Source organism: Molothrus aeneus, chromosome 8, assembly GCF_037042795.1.
Source record: "Molothrus aeneus isolate 106 chromosome 8, BPBGC_Maene_1.0, whole genome shotgun sequence".
Taxonomy (NCBI): domain Eukaryota; kingdom Metazoa; phylum Chordata; class Aves; order Passeriformes; family Icteridae; genus Molothrus; species Molothrus aeneus.
This window is the reverse complement of record NC_089653.1, coordinates 1,928,851-1,942,188: the sequence shown is the minus strand read 5'-3', so window position 1 is coordinate 1,942,188 and position 13,338 is coordinate 1,928,851. Positions and strand designations below refer to the sequence as shown.

Below are 13,338 nucleotides of genomic sequence, written 5' to 3'. Positions count from 1 at the left end.
CCCCATCCCTGGAAGTGTTCAAGGCAGGTTGGACAGGTCTTGGAGCAACCTGGTCTAACAGAAGGTGCCCCTGTCTGTGGCAGAGGAATGGATCTAGATAATCTTTTAAGGTCCCTTCCAACCCAAACCTATCTTTGATTCTGTGATCTGTCCAAGCAGCCCCAGCAAGCTGAAAAAGGATCACATTAAACATGACAGCGAGAAAATACAAAAGCCATGAAAACAACCTGGCAAGAGATGGAGCACCCCAGCTGGGATGTGGGGAGAAGGCAGGACTTGGGCACTGTCCCCCTTTTTGGCTCATCTCCACAGAGATGTCTGGGGAGAAGATACAAATCCCAAGTTAGAAACGGATGCATCCACTTGGATACAACATCCTGCCTGTCTGCTGCAGGGCCAAGGTTCAGCCCACACTGCCCAGGAGTCTCCCCTTGCTCCAGCCATCTCCACCAACCCCTCATCTGCTGCCTCTCCCAGCATTTTTTCCTTCCTCTGTACCTGTCTGTGGGGACAGGCACAGGTTGGGGTGTGGGAAATCCACTTCCCATCAGCTGGCCCCGCTGGCTCTGGGTGTCACATCCTGGGTGGAAGCCAACATCCCACTGCAGCCCTACACTGTTTCTTGCTGGCCTCGTCCAGCAGCTGCCAGTGTGTTGAGGGGTCTGGACAGCACAGGATGGGTGTAGCCAAGAAGGAAAGCAGAATTCCTGGACTGAGTGTGTGCACCAAGTGGCACATGTGCCCTGGGTGCAACTGGGGCCATGGCTGCACCTTGGTTCCTGCAAGCTTCCCTGCAAGAAGGGGAACAGCAGCAACAATTTTGAGTTGCAATATCTGCTGCTGGTATTTCTGCAAAGTCAGTTGCAGCTGAAGGGGGGCCAAGCAGCCTTCTCTGTGCCCCATGGTGGGGCAGATAGGAAACATGGGTGAAATTTTGTATGAGAAGAAATGCCCAGGGGACATTCCTTTGCAAAGCCTCAAAGACATTCCGGAGAAAAGTTCAGTTCCTGGCCACTGCCAAAATTCTTGCAGCTGCCCCACACCATCCTCCAAGCCCCTGTGACAACAGAAGCTACATTGGTTTGTGGAAGGGCTGTGCAACCTTCCTCTGACTGCCAGTGCCAGTGCCTGGGAGCTGCCTCCTCCTGCAGCCCAGGTCCCTCCTCTGCCCCCGAGTGCTGCCACAGGGAGGGATGGAAAAGTCATTCAGCATCCCTCTGAGCTGCTTCCCTTCTTGCATGGCTGACAGCCTCCAGCACCGCGGGCTCCCAACCTGACCAAGGAGAAACCGGACCAAAACAAGCACTGTGGAGGCAGAGGGAAAGCAGCCAGCCCTTTTCTTCTTTTTTTTTTTTTTTTTAAGGGATATTGAAGACCAGAGAAGAGAGCCAGCACAGTGAAAAACAGCCACGTGGGGACTGTGAAAATCAGAGCTGAGGAGAGGAAGATGGGAAAGGTCTAATAAAGAGAGTCACAATATACAAAATACACAAGCGCCCACCTCCGCCAGGAAAGCTGTGGGAAGGGATTGTGGTGTAATCCCTGGCTGTTTGAGGCTGCCCAGGCAGACAGAGTCTGGATCTGCAACTGGATCAAGATTAGACCAGGAAAGCTTAGATTTTTTTGCCCTGTCAACCTGAAACAAAATGCTTTCCCCTTACAGCATTTTTTTATTACGTGGAGGAAATTAAGGGAGGTCAGTTGGCTGTAAGAGGATCCTCCAGCCTCAGGTAGCTCCTGACCACATCCACACACCATATGGAAAAGCATCTGCTCAGTCCCAGAAAAATTCCCCAAGTCACATCCATGCATTCAACAACCTCAGAGCAAAACAAGTGAGCTCCCTGCCCACACTTGGCCCCATCCCCAGCACAGGGTCTGGGGTTGGAGAACAGCTGGGTGCAGTCACTGCTGCCATGGAGGTTTCTCTTCTTCAACCTGTACAAAGTTGTCCCAGATCTGTCTAGCAGTAAGTGGGGACAGAATGAGTGACAGAGGTTATCTATTGAAGGGAACAAAGTCATTAATTACCCAGACAGGTTATGTTAAACTTGAGGGCTGTGTCCTCCCCACCAAGACACTGCTGGAGAAGCCCACTTTGACCTCCAAACTCAAAAAACACAATGCCAAGGAGCAACATCTCACAGGTAGTCACACCCAGCCCAAGTGATCTGAAGTAGCTGCTCTCCAGTCAAATGAAGCTTGTATTTCCTTATCATTTGCTGTAAATACAGCTGTGCTGTTTTCCTGACCATGTTATTTCTAGAATCCTTATCACACGCTCTCAGATAGCCACAGCAGAGTCACACACTTCACAATCTTCTTTTTCTCCTATTCCCAGCTTCTCCAAACCATTTCTGTTCACAATCCCATCAGTTCAGAAGTTCTTCTATGGCAATGGGTGACACCGCCCTGGACCTCCACATCCACACTGAACAGGTCAGCAAATGAACTTGTCTTCCTTTTCCCCTTCTGTGCCATGCAGGGACCTGACTCCCAGACAGGGATGAACTCAAATGTCACTTCTGATAAACATTTATTTTGCTGAGGAGCACGGTGTGTGGTGTGTTTATAGGCAGTGAAGTGGGCAATTGAGAAGCAACGGGCATGCGCCAAGTCTTGCGACATCCTGACGCTTCTGAATACCTTGGTCTCCTGCAAAAGTCATCTTGTCTGGTCCTTGGGGCATTTTAAACACCAGGGAAAAAATGCATGGAAGAAAAGGACTCCCAAGGTCTTGTCCTGAAGAGAGACCACGCTGAAACGTGGTCAGGTGGCCTGCATTGCACCAGCCTGGAGACCAAAGGGAAGTACCCTGGAGCAAAGGGTCTAAGAGGAGACAACAGCTGGCTGAAGGTGCCTTGGTTTCTGTCCTGCTCCAAGGCAATCAAAACCTCACCTGCCACAACATCAGCTTTAGACCATGGTTTCATTTCCCTCAACAGATTAGCTGATGGGTGGGGGAGAATTTTATATATAGTTTATCCATAGAATATTTGACAAAGACAAGCAAGTTTGACAGGTAAAAAGGAAGCCTCAATCCTTAGGAGAAATTTATTATTATTATTGTCCTCCTAAAATCAAAGCTGTTACTCAGCAATACTATGAGCTTAATGGAATGAACGGGCACCTAAGATTTATGAGAAATCCAGCACAGATTGCTGCCAAAGCTTCCCAAGGAATGTGGCTATCTGTAACCAGGTGTTATGATCTCGATGCTGAAATACCTGGGCATTTCATCTATCACACAAATGGTGTAGGAGTGACATTCACATGGCCTCAGAAAGGAACTAATATCTTTTTTCTCTGCTCTGCACTCAAGTTCAAAGTTTCCTTCTTCAAGCTGCCTCAGAAACACCAGGAGGACATTCACTCCTGTGGTTTTATGGCATTTATTTGTCAAGCCCAGGCAAGAACTTAAAAATGGAGGAGGGTTGTGATTTGTGTTTCCATTGAAGGGAAAATGTTGGTATTTAAAATGAGCTGAAGTCAGTTTTGATCTGCTCTTTTGAGAAATGATACTTAGAAAACATTTTATTCGTACCATCTTTTAAATTTAAATGAAAATTGCTCCCGTTGTTTATTTCTGGGACTAAAAAGAAAGTCCAACAGTCCTGATCTGGACTAGTCAAATTAGGCTTTTTCCAATGTTCTACAGTTCTGGATTTTCCACCACAAACCTGTAGAATTTTAACTCTTGCTTTTACAAACTGCTGTGCTATAAATTCATTTTAGTCTGGCAAGAGACTGTGTGTGTACAAGAATAAATACAACGCTTTTGAGACCTTACCTACAGCAAAGACAACCCCCTTGTAATTTTATCCCCCCTTATCCCAACTGCTGGCCACATTTAAATACCCTTTGTTAAGCACACTGCCAGATACTGTCACACTGGACATGAAGGAGAGCCAAAGGGGGAACAACTGAAAATGGAAATGCTACTTTCATGTGCTCATCCAGACATAACTTTCCCTGCCACCTTCTTGGCAAAACGAGTTTCAGTCACCCAGTTTGAATATACAAATTCAAATTCTGCCAGAACTTCAACTTTGGATGTGAGTGGTAGCTGGCACTTCTCTATTTTTTTTCTAGTCAAATGCATCAAAAGACAATGAGGAAGGCTGAATGATTCATACCCATGGAATGAAATGCCATTCACAAACGTTTTTTCCATAGCAATTTGTCACTTATTGTATTGAAACCACTTCAGAAGATGTGTCTCAAAGAGCCTTTTGATATTAACATGATTAAAACCATAATGCAATTAGGCAATCCTATAATATTTCTGTATGTTATATGAGTGGGACCTCAAGTGACCACTTCATTCAAGCCCCTCATAAATGGCTGCTTCTAGCAGAAGGCTATTAATTCTGCAACATGCCTTGGATAGTTGTAGAACACCAAGGAATTCAAATCTTCTCACCCTAGAGGCATTTTGGCTCACCAAAATTCAGCTTTGGTGTTGGATCTAGCCTACATGTCTCATACCTTCCAATATCAGGCAAGAAAGATGAATTTCCCAAGAGCCTCTCTGCCCAATTCAAAACTGGTATCTAAAATCAGTGGGAACATTGGCCCTCCAGATGTGTCCTTCTCTCTTGGCTATCAGGACATCCACGTGGATCTCTATCCCTTTTCCTGTTGTTCCCGTCAGATGTTGGCACCAGGCTTGTTGCCCACATCTCCATATCAACTTCCTGTATTTGAGCAAACTGTGATGTAAGTACACATAACTTTGCATTCACACAGGAGACTGCCTTCAAAAACCCTTCAATGAGACATAAAAACAGAGAAGTTTTTGTCACTTTCCACAGTGCCAGCTGTCCCAGATCCCTACCTGCCGGGCAGTTGCATCGCTGGTGTATGTCTCGAACTTCTCGATGTCTTGGCAAGTGGAACTTTAATTTCTGCCAAGAAAGGAAAAACAGAAGGATTAATTTATACCATTGAAACCAAAGCCTCAAATTCTTGAAAAAGTGGAACTGGGAGGGGATGCTGCCCAAGTAGAGATGGGAGAGACAGGGCAGAGCAGTTTGGGAATGAAAAAAGGCAATAAAGTTCATAGCCCTTAACTAGAAATGCAGGGTTTGATTGAAAGCAGGCTGAGGGAGTTTCGTAATGGCCTCCAAATGTGGTCCTCCTGACAGGCATTACAAAACCAAGAGCCAGCAGTGGCAAATAAATTGGTGACTGTGTCCTCGTGACAAAGCCACATTCCTCAGAAGACCCACTCAGTGGGCAGAAAATGAAGATCTGAAGCAGGTCCTCTTCCACCCTGCAGCACATTCCTGATGTTCTTGGAGACACCTGGATGGACAGAAGGGTCCCCCTGCAAGATTGTGGCTGAAGATGAACTGAAAACATCAACAGCGTCCCCTGAAATCTTCAGACTCTGTAAAACTTAATTTTTCCCCCAAGGGCAGAACACAACAAAACCTATCAAAAGCTTCCACAAGGTGGAATCTTGTCAGAATGTTGATTTCATATATGAGTTTGGATTTCTAATGGTGCCAGTGTGTCAGTTTCCTGCTCTCTGGGTCCACCTGTGCATCTCTTGAAGGAAAAATCAAGTCCACCTGAGGTCACTGCATCTTCCCTCCCTGGGAACATCAACAAAATTAACCCATGTCCTGAGAAAAATGTGCTTCAGGGGTAGCATCCTCACCACCCCTCACAGACTTTATAAAATAGCTGTAATTTAGTTCAGAAAATGCAAATCAATCCAAATAGGTTATTTATTAATGCCTGCGAACCACACTTGGTTAATGATTTGAGACCACTGAGCTGCTGGGGTTCCTAAGCTCTGGAATCACTCTCTCTTCCCTCCTAACTTCCCATCCCCATTGAGCCTTTCTATTTTTTGAACTATTTCACACATGGCCAATATTTCAAAAGAAATAGCTTTACATAGAACACAACAGAAACCCGTGCCCAAGATAATACAGAAATTGCTTTATTTTCACAAGTAATTGAGTATCTTCCTGCAAGAAAGCATCGGTTTGGGGAAAAATTCTTTTAGAGAGGATAAAGTAAATCAACTTGTTTCTGCCTGGGATGAAGGAAGGCAGAATTGGCTGGAACATTTCCATTTTTTCACTTTGAAAGGATTGGCTTCCTCTTTGCAAGTCAAAGGAGTAATGGTTGTTGTGACTGACTAGAAATTAAATATTTTCAGAGCTTTATTTTGCATGGTAGATTGAAATGTTTTGATAGCAAGTTGATTTGATAGCAGGGTGAGGAGAGGGTTTTAGGCAAGGAAAATTGCCAGTTCCCATAGAGCATTTCATTGGTGTTTACTTTCTCAGTTAAAAGCACAGATACTCTGTGAATTTCTGCACTTGGGCACCTTCCCATCCTGCTGCCACCCCAGATGGCACAGCTCTGCTCTGGCTTCCAACTGCTAGTGGTCAAACATGGGCACAAGCAGGACAGCAGAGCCTTTATTTGGATACTCACACTGCTGTGTGGACACACACAGCCCCATTCCCATCCACACATGTGCCAACCAAAACGTCTCCAACACCACACTGCCACATTTGGGTGGAGCTGTTTGGAATTGGGCTCAGACAAGGAAGGGATGATGGTTTGCAATGGCAGGAGCAGAAAGCCATTTCCTAGCCAACAAGGGTCCAAACACCCTGCATGCAACAGGGGCTTTACAGGACACAAATCTGCAAGGAAACATGGAACAGATCCCTGCCCCACCAAGGGCAGAGGCACTGGAGGGGCTGTAGGGGGGAATGGCTGAGTTAGGCTGTGCTGCAAGAAGCCTTGGCTGGGTTGCTGTGCAGGCTTACAAAGAGAGGAGCAGCATAACTGGACAGGGAAGTGATGACCCAGCAGGACTTGAGCATGACTGGGAACGGAACAGGGCTGATAACATTTCCCTGAGGCTTTATCTGCAGGGTCAAGGTAGTGGAAAGACCTGGGACAACTGAAATAGCCTTCTCAAGGACAGGGGCCCCTGGGGAGGGAGGTGCTGGTGCTGCTGGGCAGGATGGAGCACAGCCCTGTGCACCATGAGCATGCAGCCATCACTCACTTACCAGCCTTTGGACATTCTGCCCCATCCCTCGTGTCTCCCTCAAGCCCAAGAGCTCTGCACACCCCTGGGGAGTGCAAAGGGCAGTGGTGCCATGGGACTGCTCCACTTTAGTGGGAGGTAAAACCTACCAGGGATTTAGGAGCGTCTGGTGTTCATTCTCCTGCACAGTCTATTAAATAAACACTGCCATAGAAAAAAATCCTTGGCTCTTGGAGACCTCAATTCAACTTTGGGTGGAGATGGCAAAACAAAACAAACCCCCCAGCCTTTTCTGCTTCCCTCATTTCCACTGTGCAAAATATTGCCTGGTCCAACACAAGAAGCTGGTTTTGTTCAGGACAGCGAACCAAATGTACTTCCCTCTAAAAATGTCATTTCCAAGAGAAAACTTTCATTCCCAGGCAATAGAAAAGCATTCGATTTTAGGGCAAGGTTGGCTTCTATAAGCAAAATTTAAAAAGAAGGCTGGCTCTGGGAATCTAGTGTTTGCAATCTCCTTCCTGGGATCTGGGGGAATTTTTTCACCTGGGGGATACCTGGAGCATATAACATCAAGAGCAGCAACAGGCTGCCTTCCAGAAAGGTTGAAAACACTTCCTATGGAGGGCATTGCTTTGTCAGCAGAGCCTGCTCTCGTCTGTCACATTATCCAGTGACATAACAGCTGCATCTTCCCCCTACACCAGGGCAAGTGGCTGAAAAAAGCCTTTGCCAGCACTGGAGCCACAGCTGATCATCCCTGCCTGCAACTCTGAGGATTCAGGAGCCATGGCATATTGCTGAGGGAGGGGAAAGGGAAAATCCCGGCTGCAAGAGGGCAAGGCCAGGAGGGCAATGCTGAAACACCTGCTGGGAATGGGCACTAAAGTCAGCATGGGCTTTTCCCATGGGTTTTGTTAACTCACCACAAGTGTGACAGGAGGGCTGACATGGGTGGGCAGAGAAGTGACAGCAAGGCCACTTCTGACAGTGAAGTGTCATTAGGCTGTAGTCTCCTAAACCTCACAGTGCCTGTCTATTTTGGATGGGCACTTGAGATTAGGTGAGAGGGAGGGCACTTCTTCAAAGGGGGCAGATTAATAGCTCTTTAGCATTCCCAGTTGTTTGCAGTCACCCGGGGAGGTGAAATCATTTCCCACCACTATCTCCAACAGCTAAGAGAAACACATTTTAAATAGATAATCTATTACAACCATCAGGAGGATTTCAGGGGTGGGTGGTTTTGTTAACTCTTATTGTTTTACCTCCAATTTCCCCGTTTTTTCTTAAAGGCCCAGCTCCTGGGATCATGGGACCATGTGGCACAAAGCAAAAGAGAGCAGCAAGTCCTCCCAGATGGTGCAAAAAGCTTGGAAATAACACCACCTAGGTACAGGGATTGCAAGCAGCTGAAAGGAAATGGAACTCAGCTACCAGAGAAGCTGAAAGAAAAAAAGAGATCCCCTGATTGTGGGGCAAAGAACACAAAGCTAAAGATGTAGGCAGGGGATGCTTAGAGCAAGCTTGCAGACCCTAGGAAACAATTGTGCAGTGTGCTCTGAGATACAGAATAAAATGAGGGGGGAAAAATGTTTCAAGTCAGGAGGGAAAGAGTTTTCTGGTGTCCCTCCTTTGCTTGCATAAGTAAGGAAAGAGTTCCAGGGAAAGCAGTGAGGATCAGTGCTCCCTCCCCATTCACAGGCACGTTCCTGAATCCTTGAAGAGTCACTGAAACCACAACAAACACCTTCAATACAAGCCCCTGAGAAGGCTGAGGGGCAGCTGATCTTCCCCCAGGGTGCACAGGATAACCTGCTGCTGCATCACACATACACATTTCTATCTCTACAAACTCACAAATTCTGGGATTTCTTTTTCCTTGCAACAGCCCTGAATCCATCCCATTCTCCACTCTGATGAGTTTTTGGCAAGTGAAATAGCACCAAGTGTTACCCAGCATGGGAAAGGACCTTGTTTTCTTCTTTGGAAAGCTTTACCTCTCTTGCAAATGCCAGGAGTGAGTTTATTTGTGCTCCTTGTATGATTTTATGATGTCTCATAAATGCAGAGGAATTCGAATTCCTACATGGAGTTAAAGTTCTCCCTGTACTACCTGCTTCTGGCCCATTCTGCACAGATGTTTTTACAAGAAAACCGAGTCAATTTGAGTCTGGTAGAAAATTCCCTTGTGGCATTCGCCTACACCAGGCAGAGGTTTACACAGTAGCAAATGCAGCACTGGTCAGGCTGCTTCTGGGAAAGCATCTGCCCCCTCTCCTCGCTCCTCCCGAGCTGAGATGGAAACTCTGCCACAGCCAGCCACCAGTGCTCAAAAACCAGGCTCTGAGATGGAGAAAACATCCCCACCAGCTGCCTTAAAATTAACATCTTAAGCAAACCACCCCAGCTCCTCTCCCTGCCACTTTGCTTTATTTTTGCATGTCTAGAAGAAAGGCCTCTAAAAGGACTTTGGCAATTTGCACTTCTCAGTGCAATCTGGATGGTGTCCCTTGGGAACACCCAGGACACACCTGGGCACACTCATGACCCACACTGGAGGGCATTACACACTCCAGCTCAGAGCAGTACAGGTTTTGAGCATAACCTTAGAGCTCCTCTATCAGCCCTCACAGACTTTACTTATTCACATCCCTCCAGCTCATCTTCACAGCCACCAGAGCGAGAAGTGTGCTGTGCCTTCCCTCCCATCTCTGATCAGCTTTTTCTAAAGCTGGGGTTCCTTTAAAGCTTTGCTGTTTTGTTTTGTGATGGATTCACTGAGCTGGCAGCTGTGAAACCCATTAAGGTTGAAACACCAGGAAACGGTGAGGATGTGGCAATGAGAGGCGGCGAGGGTCTGACTGAGCAGGGGGAGATGAATTTCCCACTTCCACGTCCATCACAACAAACCCATCTGCAGTCCCTCTCCCCCATCATGGTCAGCACAACTTATTTTGCTTTCCATACTTTTTTTTTCCTCCCATCCTTTCCCTGTTCCCTTTATCTACCTTGTTTTCCTCCATCCTTGCCCCCTCAGTCAGTCCTGGGCCCCACTTCAGACAGAATGAAAAGGAGGACCAGAAGGATTTTTCTTTCCTAATCAAAAGCCTCACATGGCACCCCACCATGTGTCCACCAGCAGCCCCTTGCCCTGCACCTCAAGCTGTTTGGTCCATGCCAGTGCCTCTGGCTGAGTGTGCAGCTCTGAGGTTTAGATGCTTAGCAGAAGTGGGCAGCACAGCTGGCAAGGGTGTTCTCCCTGGGGGACAGAGCCCACCTCCCCCACGGGCATCAGACCTCCACAGGTATAAAGAGACAGGAGATGTGGGCCACACATCCTTCCTCCTCCACTTTTCTCCAAGCTCTTTTAGAAGTTGTGGCCCAGGATGGAGCTGGTAACCCTGGTGGTACTCAGGAGCAAGTGCTGGCCCCTCAAGCAGTCATTCCTCTCCTACAGCTGCTCTCCACACTGGCTGCAGTGGGGACTGTGGGCACTTCCAGGAGCACAGGAGGGGCTGCTCTGGGCACATGGGCATCATGAGCCCCCCATTTCCTCGCTAAGCCGAGCTATAAAAAGGTGTAAAGGTGTTGCTTGCCAGCAGAGCCAGCAGGACACACAGGGCCATCCGGCCCAGGCACCATTCCCGGGAGGCACTTCTCAAATCTCAGTAAACTTTGACTTCCCAGCAGATCCATGCCAGCAGCAACAGAGGGAATGCTGCACTATCCCCTGCCTGGTGGCAGGGAAGGAGTCCCTGCATGAGAGTGCAGCCACAGAGCACAGATCCAATCACTCTAAATGCTTCTGCCTCCCCAAACCCCTTTTTAAAGTAGGATATTGCCCCATGGACCCTGTCTTTCCCTTATTCCTCATCCAAAGAGGCAACTCAAAACCATATCCTTCAGCTCCTGCAGTGTTTGCTAGCTCAAGGTTCACAGCTTTTGGCTGCACAGCCCAGCAGATCCAGGGAGTGCTCTCACAAGACCCATAAACAGAAGCAGAGCCTGTCAGCTGTAGGTTTGAACTCCTCACCACAGACTTTCACTGCTCCTAGAAAGCAGGAGGGGCTCCAGGTCACCCCAGGTGCCAGGCAGCACTGCCCAAGGCAGGTCCCAGTAGCCAGCGCTCTGATCATCCCATTCCTCACCTCATCTGGCAATAGCAGCCCAGAAGAGATTTTTTTAAGCTACAAACAGTTTTTGGGCTAGCCCCAGGGATCTCTCCAGCATGACTCAAGCCAAAGCTAGAGTAAACAGAGAAAAGGAGAGGTGGGTGGAAACGGCTCCAGCCCTGAATTTCACCCCCAAGCCTCTCCTAGAGCTGTGGGAACAGGTCAGTGGGGACCTGTCTGGAGAGTTCAGAGACATGAGCCACCATCTGCTCCCTGACACATGTCAACACCACTTCAAAGCCCAACAAGGCAAGGAATACTCATCACAGCCAGAGTAGAGGAACACAGACAGCCCCCAGCAGCACCAACACAGCAAAGTAAAAGGTGTCAGCAACAATAATCTGCACTTTTGGGCTCTCTTTAGTGACCTGCTGAAACCAGCAGCAGCATTCCCCCATCACCAGAGGAGAGCCCACAGTGTCCAGTGGAGTTTGGATGGGACTCAAGTGAGTATAACACAGCCATATGCTCTGCACTGATGCCCTGGCAGTACCAGAAACCATCCTGGCAACACCAGTGTGTCTCATTTTCCTGAGCCAGGAGCTGTGGAAGGGGTCAGGGCTGGTACAGCACCAACACCAGCCCATCACAACATTGGTGTGCTTGCAATTACCTCCTCCCATAGCCATGCTGGCTGTGACATGCCTTGCCTGTCTCCCTTCTGGGGCTCAAACCCAGGCTGAATCCCCAGGTTTAACCTCTAATTCTAACTTTTTCAGCATGCAAGACTCCTGAAGAGAAGGGCTGGAGGTTTTTGCCTCCCCAGCAGGGTAAGGGATTAGGTTTTCCTCTTTGCAAAGTGCAGGCTTCAGCTACAGCATGGGCTGAGAAGAGAGAAGTAAATGCCAAGCAAGTTTGAGAGGTGGGAGGGACCTGAAGGAACAGGGAATTCAACCTAGCAGCAGCATCACTCGTGAAGAGATACACTTTTAAGGAGGGGGAAAAAATGGATAATGTCACAATGCAAGCATGCATATGCCTAAAACCTGTAATACTACAACCTATACATGCAAAATGAAAGAACACTGACCTCATTGAGCAGTTGGTCAACTCTTCCCAAAATAGCTGTCTCCATTTGGTCTGCTGAGAGCCAGGCTGGGAGCTGTGTGGGTCTGTCTGCTTCCAAGTGGGACACGCGGGACTGCAGATCGGAGGTCCGAAAGTACAGCAGGAGGCTGAGCACCAGAGAGAGCAGGGACACGCCGGGCAGCCCCGAGCCCAGCAGCAGAGGGAGGCGGCAGCATCGCTCCCCATCGCCGCTCCTGGGGGGAGCCACACACCCCCTGTCAAAAGCTGCTTCGTCGACGCCTTTCCAGCTCTTCTCCTCCAACATTCCCTCCCTGTCCTGAGAAACAATAAATAAATAAATAGAATAAATAAAGCTTCGCTCCTACTCCAAGACGCGCAATCCAGAAGGCATAAGAAAAAGAACGTTGAAGGGAATCCCAGTGCCAGCAAATCACAAGTGACAGCAATAATGACAAAAGTGGATGGGGGGGGTGTCTTTAAAAAATAAAAACAAACCACACACACATAAAAGGGGTGCAGAAAAAAGGGATCCAACTGCAGCAAAGAGTGCGAGGGGGGAAAAAATAATCTGATCAAGATTTCTTTTTTTTCCTCCTGTATTTCAGTCTTTTGGTTCGCTGGTAAGTTTTTGATTCTTTCTAAGCTGTCAGTTTCAGTTCCTTCGCAGACTGGCCAGGAGCTCGCACATGAAAGTCCCCATTAGAGAGAGGTAATTCTCAGCTGCTCCGGCGACGTTGTGCTCTGGCAGATCGTGGCTCCCCTGTAACATGACACACTCCCTCCGAACTACGGGGCTGGGATGAGCGAGCTGCGCGGCTTCCCAAAGTAACCTCCTCTGCTCGCCCTCTCTCTCCACCTCTCCCTTGCTGCATGATTTATTTATTTATGCAAAGCGCCGGGGTGGGATCGGGCAGTGGGACGCCCCTGTCCCGCTCGGTCCCCAAACCACCTCTCCGCCGCCAGCCCTTCCCTTTGAAGTGACTCTCGCCGAGGTTATTTATAGTGGCAGGAAAGAGATTGTAAAGCAGAGGCTGGGCTCACACCAGCCTGCGTCTTCCTTTCCTCCAGGCAGCCGGGAGCACTTCATGGGATGGCACAAACGGGCTGTGGCGT

General features: G+C 48.3%; 1 long non-coding RNA gene across 1 annotated transcript; it reads right to left on the bottom strand.

Moving 5' to 3' along the window:
• Positions 1–4,835: 4,835 nt before the first annotated feature.
• Positions 4,836–12,939, bottom strand: LOC136559254 (uncharacterized). The gene is made up of 3 exons (XR_010783991.1): positions 12,730–12,939; positions 12,227–12,541; positions 4,836–4,907 (listed from the first exon to the last, which is right to left on the bottom strand). It is a non-coding gene; the product is annotated as an uncharacterized lncRNA (long non-coding RNA).
• Between the last annotated feature and the right edge of the window lie 399 nt (positions 12,940–13,338).